The sequence below is a fragment of the Cricetulus griseus genome, chromosome X, assembly GCF_003668045.3.
Source record: "Cricetulus griseus strain 17A/GY chromosome X, alternate assembly CriGri-PICRH-1.0, whole genome shotgun sequence".
NCBI classification, from domain to species: Eukaryota; Metazoa; Chordata; class Mammalia; order Rodentia; family Cricetidae; genus Cricetulus; species Cricetulus griseus.
This window is the reverse complement of record NC_048604.1, coordinates 2,147,387-2,155,920: the sequence shown is the minus strand read 5'-3', so window position 1 is coordinate 2,155,920 and position 8,534 is coordinate 2,147,387. Positions and strand designations below refer to the sequence as shown.

The 8,534-nt window shown below is 44.9% G+C and overlaps 1 pseudogene; it reads right to left on the bottom strand.

Moving 5' to 3' along the window:
- Positions 1–306: 306 nt before the first annotated feature.
- LOC113837624 lies at positions 307–8,316 on the bottom strand (annotated as a pseudogene).
- Positions 8,317–8,534: the final 218 nt, after the last annotated feature.

The window sequence follows — 8,534 nt, the reverse complement described above, 5'->3', positions numbered from 1 at the left end:
CCATTGCTTCAGAGGGTCTTTCCCCATGAAACCATACCAGTCTGGAAGGAATCCACAGCCCTTCACCCTCCATGGAAATAAAAGCAGAAATTTCCCTCCCAAGTAACCTGTACTTTAACAACTGTTGCTCCTTCCCCAGCAATTAAATGATTTAAAGACAACACGATAGCATTCTTTTGTTAACAGTCACACATTTACAATCACACTTCATACACTCATGTGTGGACACACCATACATACAGAACATACATACATCTTTTGAACAAAACTCACAAAGGAGATGAGGTGTGAGGGGAATGGCCATCCTTACCATAGCTTGGCATCTTTGGAGGGTCTTGAGGACTGCCGCATCTTTGTCCATTCCTGTATGGTCTTTTGTAGGGCCTGGGTCTTTATCTACTTGAACATATTCTCCTTTCTCATCTGATGCAACAGATGATGTGGATGGCCTGCAATGAGGGCTCAGGGAGACTGACTGGAAGTCCAGGGCTATGTAATTGACATTGCCAGAATTCTTTTAGAGCTGGGCTGCTAGTGCCACCTGGTACAGGGGATGAAGACATTGGGTTCTGCATAGGGACATAGTTCTCACTATCTCCAGAGTCTGTGTTGGTCATGTTTTGTGTGGAGATGGAATGGCAGTACTGGAAGAACCAAGACTTGATGACAGGTGGCTTGAAAGGAAGCTCATTGAAGACAGTGTTGTTTCTCACGTCAAGGGGTGCTGGCTTTGCAAGCTCATCCAGGCTTGAGGTTGTGATTGACTAGGGGTGGCTGGATCTTGCTTCCTCGGCTGGAGCCTCTATGAATAGGAAGAGCTGTGGATGGGTAGCCTTGTGAGTCAAACTGATGGGGCATTGTGTTCATGGGGATGTCAGAACCTGGGTTTATGGGCACATAGTTGTCACTGTCTGATCGACCCATGATAGTCTTTTTTGGAGATTTAGCAGACCAGCAGGCTGTTTCTCCACCTCGTGATGAATACTTGTAGTCACTGACTGGAGGCCTTTCTTGTGGGCTGCCCCACTGAGGTGTCTTGGGGTGCCATGGTGGGGGAGCTATGGCTGAGCCCACTAGGAGGTCTCCAAATTCCCGACATAGGGTGTTGCTGGATGCCTTGAAGGTGTACACATCCTCATTATCTGCCTCAGACCCTGTGAAGGTGCCCTTGGTGTGGCTATGTGAAGCCAGGCTACAGGAGATGTTGAAAGCACTGTCTTTCTATCGTCAACTAAGGCTTTGGGGAAAAGGAAACCCTTTCTTCAGTAATGTAGCCACAGACAAGTTACCCTTGGTTGATGAATAACTTCCCACCCACACTAAGGGAAGAACATCTAAAATTTACTGGGCTGTACCCAGAAAGGAAATACAAAATAAAAAGAAGCTTTTCAAAGAAGAAGCATGCCAATGGAAGAAAGGAGATGCATAAGAGGAATGGGAGATGAAAACAACCAAAAATCTTTATATCAATGTGTGAAACTATCAAACAATAAAAATGGGGAAAAAATACTGCATTTTGTGGTATTTGATGGAAAGAATGGCTATGCACATACATGCATACATACATAGACACACACACACACACACACACACACGCACACGCACACGCACACGCACACACACACACACACACACACACACACATATGGAAGTCCCCAGGCAGTGCAAAATTGTCACACAGTGTTCAGGGACACTGTACACAACCCACACTGTTTGCAGTCACTGTGTCAAAATAAAGAAATGAACAAGGAGATTTCGAAAGGTGCCTCTGACAAAGGTGACATTAATTTGATTCACTGTTCATGCTTCTGACTCTCCAACATTCATCTCTATTTTCTTAAGTTATACCTCATTAGAAAGAAAAAGTAAAATATAAAATGTACTATTTCTGGCTTTTAGTGTTTACAAGTAAATTTTCTGGCTTTTAGTGTTTACAAGTAAATTTTCTGGCTTTTAGTGTTTACAAGTAAATTTTCTTAATACAAAATAAGGCACAAAAACATCAGCATCTGATTTGGAACATATGTTTGCAAACTTGTTAGATAAGGAAATACCAACTGTAAAATGTTCACTTTCACAGAAATAACAGACAGATATTTATCCTCTAAAAATCTGAGCCATTCAGTATTCCTCAGATCAGCCAAGCCTGTGTCCTCATCAGCTATGGAATGCACCTTTCTCTTTTGAGGTCCAGAGGTTTCATGTCATCCCCAGCCATGAGACAAGTTCTCCTTAGCTTTATGTGGTACTCCAAGTTGCAGTGAAAAAAATATTCTTATGTGCTATACCAAAAGAAAAAAAAGGAAAGAGGGGGAAAAGAGCACTGTCTTTGAATTCTGTATTGTGTTGGCTTGGCTTGGGAAGGCTATAGAAGCCATGGACTTGATCGCTGACTCTGTTGATACAGTGCCTATTGCCCTGGGCATGTTTTTGTATGGCTGTATCAATGTACTGTCGGGTGCCCTGAGAGAAACTGGCGCTCCTCACATTTTCTGTCATTTGGCTTATGCATTGGTGCAAGTGTTGATACTCCTGGGGTGCCCTGGTGGACAAAACAGGCTGGATGTGGCTTGACACAGGGGGCTGGCTAGAGTGTGAAGGAGCTGAGGACTTCCTTGCTCGGAGCAGGTGCTGACTGGAGCTGCTGAAGTCAGCTGGAGAAGAGCGGAGACTATGACTGACTGAAGAAAGGTTTCTCAGGGAGTCTGTGCTCTCTTTAGTCTTACTGAAGCTGCAGATCTGGCAGATGCTCTGGACCCACCAACTCATGTCAGCCTCTGTCTCAGCCACCAGGTAGAAGGTGTGCTCATTGGTTTCGATATCAAACATAAAACTCTTTTGGAGCTCTTTTTTGTTGAAGGTCAGGCCTACATCCAACTGCTTACAGAAGTTTAGGTTGATGATCTGCAGGGGTTTCTTTGAGTGTTCATTCTTATAGTATTCTAGAACATCTGGGTCACCTGCTATCTAATGTCTCCACAAGATAAACCAGCATTTCTTCCAAGCATAGCGCCCCAACTTTTTCTCAGGAGACAATTTCCCCAGCCAGCCTTTGCACACCACATTGTTGCCAGCTGACTGGGGCCCACAGCAGACTCGAGTGGACAAGGGCACGGGCTGCTTGATAACTTCTCAGTACCCTGTCTCTTTAAAATTTCTCTGTGTATTTTCTCTATTTCAATCCAACGTCCTTAGGAGTTGAGGCCCCCTTCCAGTACCTTTCCTATCCAACTCTCTCAGGAGTTGAGGTTCCACTTTTCCAGTGCCTTTACAATCTAACTCTCTTAGGAGTTGAGGTACCCCCTCAGTCAGTGCCTTTCCAATCTAACTCTGTTTGGGGTTGAGGCACCCCTTCTCCAGTGCCTTTACAATCCAACTCTCTTTGGAGCTGAGGTATCTATTTTCCAGTACCTTTTTCCAATCCAACTCTCTCAGGAGGTGAGGCACCCCTTTTCCAGTGCCTTCATGATCCAACTCTCTCAGGAGTTGAGGTACCTATTTTCTAGTATCTTTTGCAATCCACCCTCACAACTCCTTACTTGCTGGCCAGCCTTCTGAGGGTGATCTCTCAGGGTCTCCTTTCTTTCCCAATCTCAGTGGGACCTCCACTTGTGGCTGCTTGCACCACAACTAAGTCTGGGTATCGGGCAAGAGCCTGGAGATTGGATAAATGACAAAATGCCTGGTCCTTTTCTCAGAGAATGTCTCTCAGCTTTATTGTGGAGCAGCCTTATATACAAAGTTACAAAAACCCCAGATCAAAAGGTTCACAATAGGATATTGATGCTAGTAGGGTGAGGTCTGGAAAACAGGAGGTACCTGTGGTTATGCTGGAAACAATTCTTAGATACCCCGTGGGGACTGGGTCCCAACAATCTGGAATCCAGAGCCCCAGTTCCCAGCTTCCTATGTCCCTGCTCCTCCTCACATGTTGTGCTCCTGTACACTGGGAGGAGGGATTTGTTTCTAGACTATGAAACAAAAACCTGGTTAGAGCCACTAGAAATAGTTCTCAGCATCCAGCACGCAGATACCTTGTGTAGATGCTGGAAGGAGACCTGGAAGCACAAAACTCTCAGCATGAGGCACTCCACTGCCCAATGCTATCTCAGAGCTCCCAGAAACCTTAGTCCAGTTCCAAAAGTTTGCTGTTCCAGTTAAAGTATCTTCAAAAAACTGCAATGCTTACAATAGCCAATGATAGCCTCCTATCCAACTCCCCCACCCCCTGAAATGACATGGCTCCAGAAAGTAAGCACTTAAGGCAAATGATTCCCAGTTGAACTGTAAAGTGTCTTGTAATATTGTTGGTTGTCCAAAAGAATAAGATGATAAGGCCCTAAAGTTGAAGATTCCACATGCTCTGGTCACAGGACATAGAGAAAGTAAGCTGGAATTAACCAGGAAGCTTCTTCCCCACTGGCTAGCCCTTATAGTACCAGAAGGTACTATGCAGGCTGCTGGGGAAGAATGATCATGAAAAGTCTTAGTTATGGATCCTGCGTGCTACACCACCAACCAGGCAGGAAAGAGATGTCCACTGGTGCACTACTAGCAAGTATGTTATGAGGCAACCAACTGCTTTCTGATTGGATTTGATACCTACTCCACAGAAGGAATTTATTTCTGTTAAGCCCATCAAAAGCCCATGGCTAGGGAAGTCACAGGCACTAGCAGAGAGGCTACTACTGATGTTTTAACCCAAGAGGCTGTCCATTGTCAGTAAGATGCTGAACAAAAAGACTGACACTTTACAGTGGCTCCAGAGGAACCAGAGGCACAAGCACTCAAGACAGTTATGTTCCCAATCACAGGCAGTGGGGCAGAAGGGTGGCTCTTTATATCTAGGGTGCAATACCCAAGATTCTCACTCTGGGCCCAAAGAATATATAGAAACACAGCCACATACGCATATATTCTGAAAGGTTAATGTTTGCGTTTTGGTTTACTATGTCTTATATTGTCTTTCCTTTCTTCCAGAACATTTTGTTCTTATTTACACTCTTCACACCTACAATCTCCTGAGAAGGAATCCAAGAGTGATACAAACAGGATTCACACCAAGCACTCAGAACTCTGTGCCATGACTCATTCTTCTGAGCTGCAGAACACCATCTCCCTCCCCATGCCCACATCTAATTAGGGCTCCACACAATTACCCTTCTGCTACTCCTCCCTGCTGGGGACCAGGCATTTACAGATGGACTCTAGGCACCCTTTTTAAGCTCTGTTCCTGTTTTTTATCTTCACCTCACCCTGTCTACTGTGAACCCACCAGGCTTTAGTGGGTAAGGAGTGGTTTCGTTATTGTTACTTGTTTATTGAAAAAGCAGCAGAATAAAATAGTTTGCTTCTTAATGATTTGAGTTCTGGGAAAGTCCCATAACACACAGCTAGTCAGTAATTTTTCACAAATGCCATGGCTGTCTCCAGGGCCACAACATGTTGGTACAGCCTCAAGGCTAGGCCTAGACTCTTCCCTTGGCATTTCCAGCTATGCCGTCTACTACCCACATCAGGGGGATTCAGGCTGCTCAGCTACTGAGATTCAATTTATTTCATGATCTAAGTATGACTATTGCCTAACTCTTTGTAGCAAAGGTCCTCTGGGGCTTGTAGGTCTACCCAATCCCACAATTTAACTGGGTTTCTCTCCCATGGATCTTCTGCCTCCATCCATCCTTGGTTCCTCTCTCCTATTCCAAGACGCCAAACAATTCTTCTCTGTCTTCTCAAGCCTTATATCCAGCTTGGGTGGCTGGAGAATGGGGGCTTCAAAGCTTCCCTCCAATAAAGACCCCTGATTAGGTTCCTTTTTTATATTGTAGCTAGTGTTTTAGGACCTGGGCCAGGGTGACACAAAGCCGCTTCCTTCCAAGCCTGTCTGTTGGTGCCTGGAGGGCAAAGCACATACAGTTTTTATGCCCTCCTTGCCAGAGTGGACAGTGGGATATTCTCCTACATGCCTTACCCAGGATTCCAATACTGTTAGACACATTAATGATGTCACAGTACTCAGATGTTATTCCTCTATTTTGCCAACCAAGTAAATGAAAGACATAATAATAACCAGGAAAGGGTCATAGGTGTCCAGGTTGATCTTGCAGAAGAACTTGTGGTAAATTGTATAAGCAGTGGTAATGAAAATAGACTGCATACCTGGATTGACCCCTACAAAAAAAAAAAAAAAAAAAAACAGGTAAAGAGTCCTTTAGTTCAATGCTCACTAGTCACTGGACTAGGTTCTAATGCTACATGGCCTACCAAGTGACCTTTTGACTTCACAGCTACTGGATCTCTTTCTACGTCTATAGGCTTCTCAAATGTCAATGGTCTAACAAAACCTTTGAAGCTGGAGTTTGAATGCAGAAATTCTTCATGAGGCCTCCTGGGCCTTTGAGATTTTATACTTCTAAGGAGCCCCCAGCTTCTGCCAATGTACAAATATCCTGTTCATGAATAAGAGTTCAGACTATTGTTCAGTTACCAGCTACCACATCAAGGACTAGATAGAACCTTAGGAGGGACAGTACACTGCCCTGTGTCTGTTTACACCAGACAGAGCCAGCATTTTGATCTCCAGACAAGCTTTATTAGATCATAAACAATATATCACCACACTCATTCTAGCAGATGGCAAATAAGGTGGTCCTGCTAGCATGACCCTCTGGACGAATAGATGAGCAGAGAGAGGAACTGCTGTGCATTTGTGATATGCCTTGCAATTCTTCTTTTAAATTAAATTTACAGGTCACTGAGATTAGCAATCCTGTAACATTCCCTTGGACCCTCTACCGTTCTCCCCAAAGTGCAAACTATAATGGATTAACTAACTGCCACCAGCAGACAGAGTTAAAATGTTTCTATAGAATCCTAGTGCCTAGCCCAGGAAACAGCTGCAAACCAGCACTGTGGTCAACAGAGCAAAGTTCAGAACTGAGTGAATCCTGAGTCATCGATGGGACCTTCCTAACAGTGTGCTGCAAAAGGCCCTCCAAGCTGGCAGAGCTGCTAATCACAGAGCTCTGATTCCCAATCACCAGGAATGTGTAAACAGTTACTGTTCCCTAAGCCCTTATGTGTGACTGGTCTGATATCATGAGAATGCAGAAATCCCCACAACCTGGTCAGTCTCATTCTGCTTCCTGGACATAGCCTGCCTCCACCAAGCTCCTTAGTGTTCCCGCCGTGCCAGCTAGGGTTGTGTGCTAGGACTGCTATAATAAATGACCAGAAAGCAAGTGGCAAAAGCAGCAAAATATGTATTCTTTCACCACTCTGATGGCCAAAGGTAATCACGGTCAATGAGTTGGGCTTCATCTCTACAGGCTCTGATCCTCCTTGCTCTATCAGCTTCTTGTAGCCTGAGTTGTTCCTGGCCTTTTGTTACCATCACACCAGTCCTTATCCTTACCTTCTCAACCTGCTGTGTATCAGAGTTGTGTGTGGAGCTGAGATGCCTCAGAGAGGTTTCCCGAAGACCGGAGTGTATGTCTGTTGTGGGGAGAGGGGTCAGTGATATGTGTCTATTCTCATGTGAGTCATCAGGTCACCTCCCTCACTGTCACCTTTTGTTGCAAGATATTACCAATATTATTGATTCCTAAGGTCCTTTCTCTAGCCTCAAGATCCTCCTCCTTCAGTCATACCCATGCCTGCTCTGTCAGCACCCAGGAAGCCCATTTGGAGTTGTGGTGACAGATGGAACTGGCCCAGAGTTGGTTTTGGCCCAGAGGTGATAGCTACAAGAAGGGACATGAAAGGGAGGGGCAGGACAGAGACCAGCGGTGTTCTAGAGCTGCCATCTCAAGGCCCCACAACTGGTGTTATAACACAATAGAATCCAGGTATAAGGGAGTGAACTGTCTCAGAAGACTCTAGAACAGAGTAGTTGGGAAGAAGGACTCTTAAAAATGAAAATGCCTCCCTAAGATTTGCCTGTAGGTAAGTCTGTGATACACTTTCCTAATTACTGTTTGATTAGGAAGGCCCAGTTCACTGTGGGTGGTGACATCCTGGACAGGTGGCCCTGATGAGCCCTGCAGTGGCTCACATCTTTAATCCCAGCATTCAGGAGGCAGAGGCAGGTATATCTCTGAGTTTGAGGGCAGCCTGATCTACAAAGCAAGTTCCAGGACAATCAGGACTATACAGAGAAAAGCTGTCTCAAAAACCAAAAACAAAAAACAAACAAACAAAAAAAACAAAACAACTAAGACTGAGCAAGCAATGAGAAGCAAGCCTCCTCCATGGCTTCTGAACCAATTCCCATCTCCAGATTCCTACCTTGAGTTCCTTGTGGCTACTCTTGGCCATCACTAAGTCCCAGTATTGGGCAAAAGCCTGGAGATTTGGATGAACAACAAGATGCCTGCTCAGTTTTCTGAGAGAATATCTCTCACCTTTATTGTGGAGCAGCCTTATATACAAACTTACAAAAACTCCAGGTCAAAGGGTTCACAACAGGATATTGATCCTAGTGGGGTGAGGTCAGAAAAACAGCAGGTACCTGTGGTTATGCTGGAAAACAACAC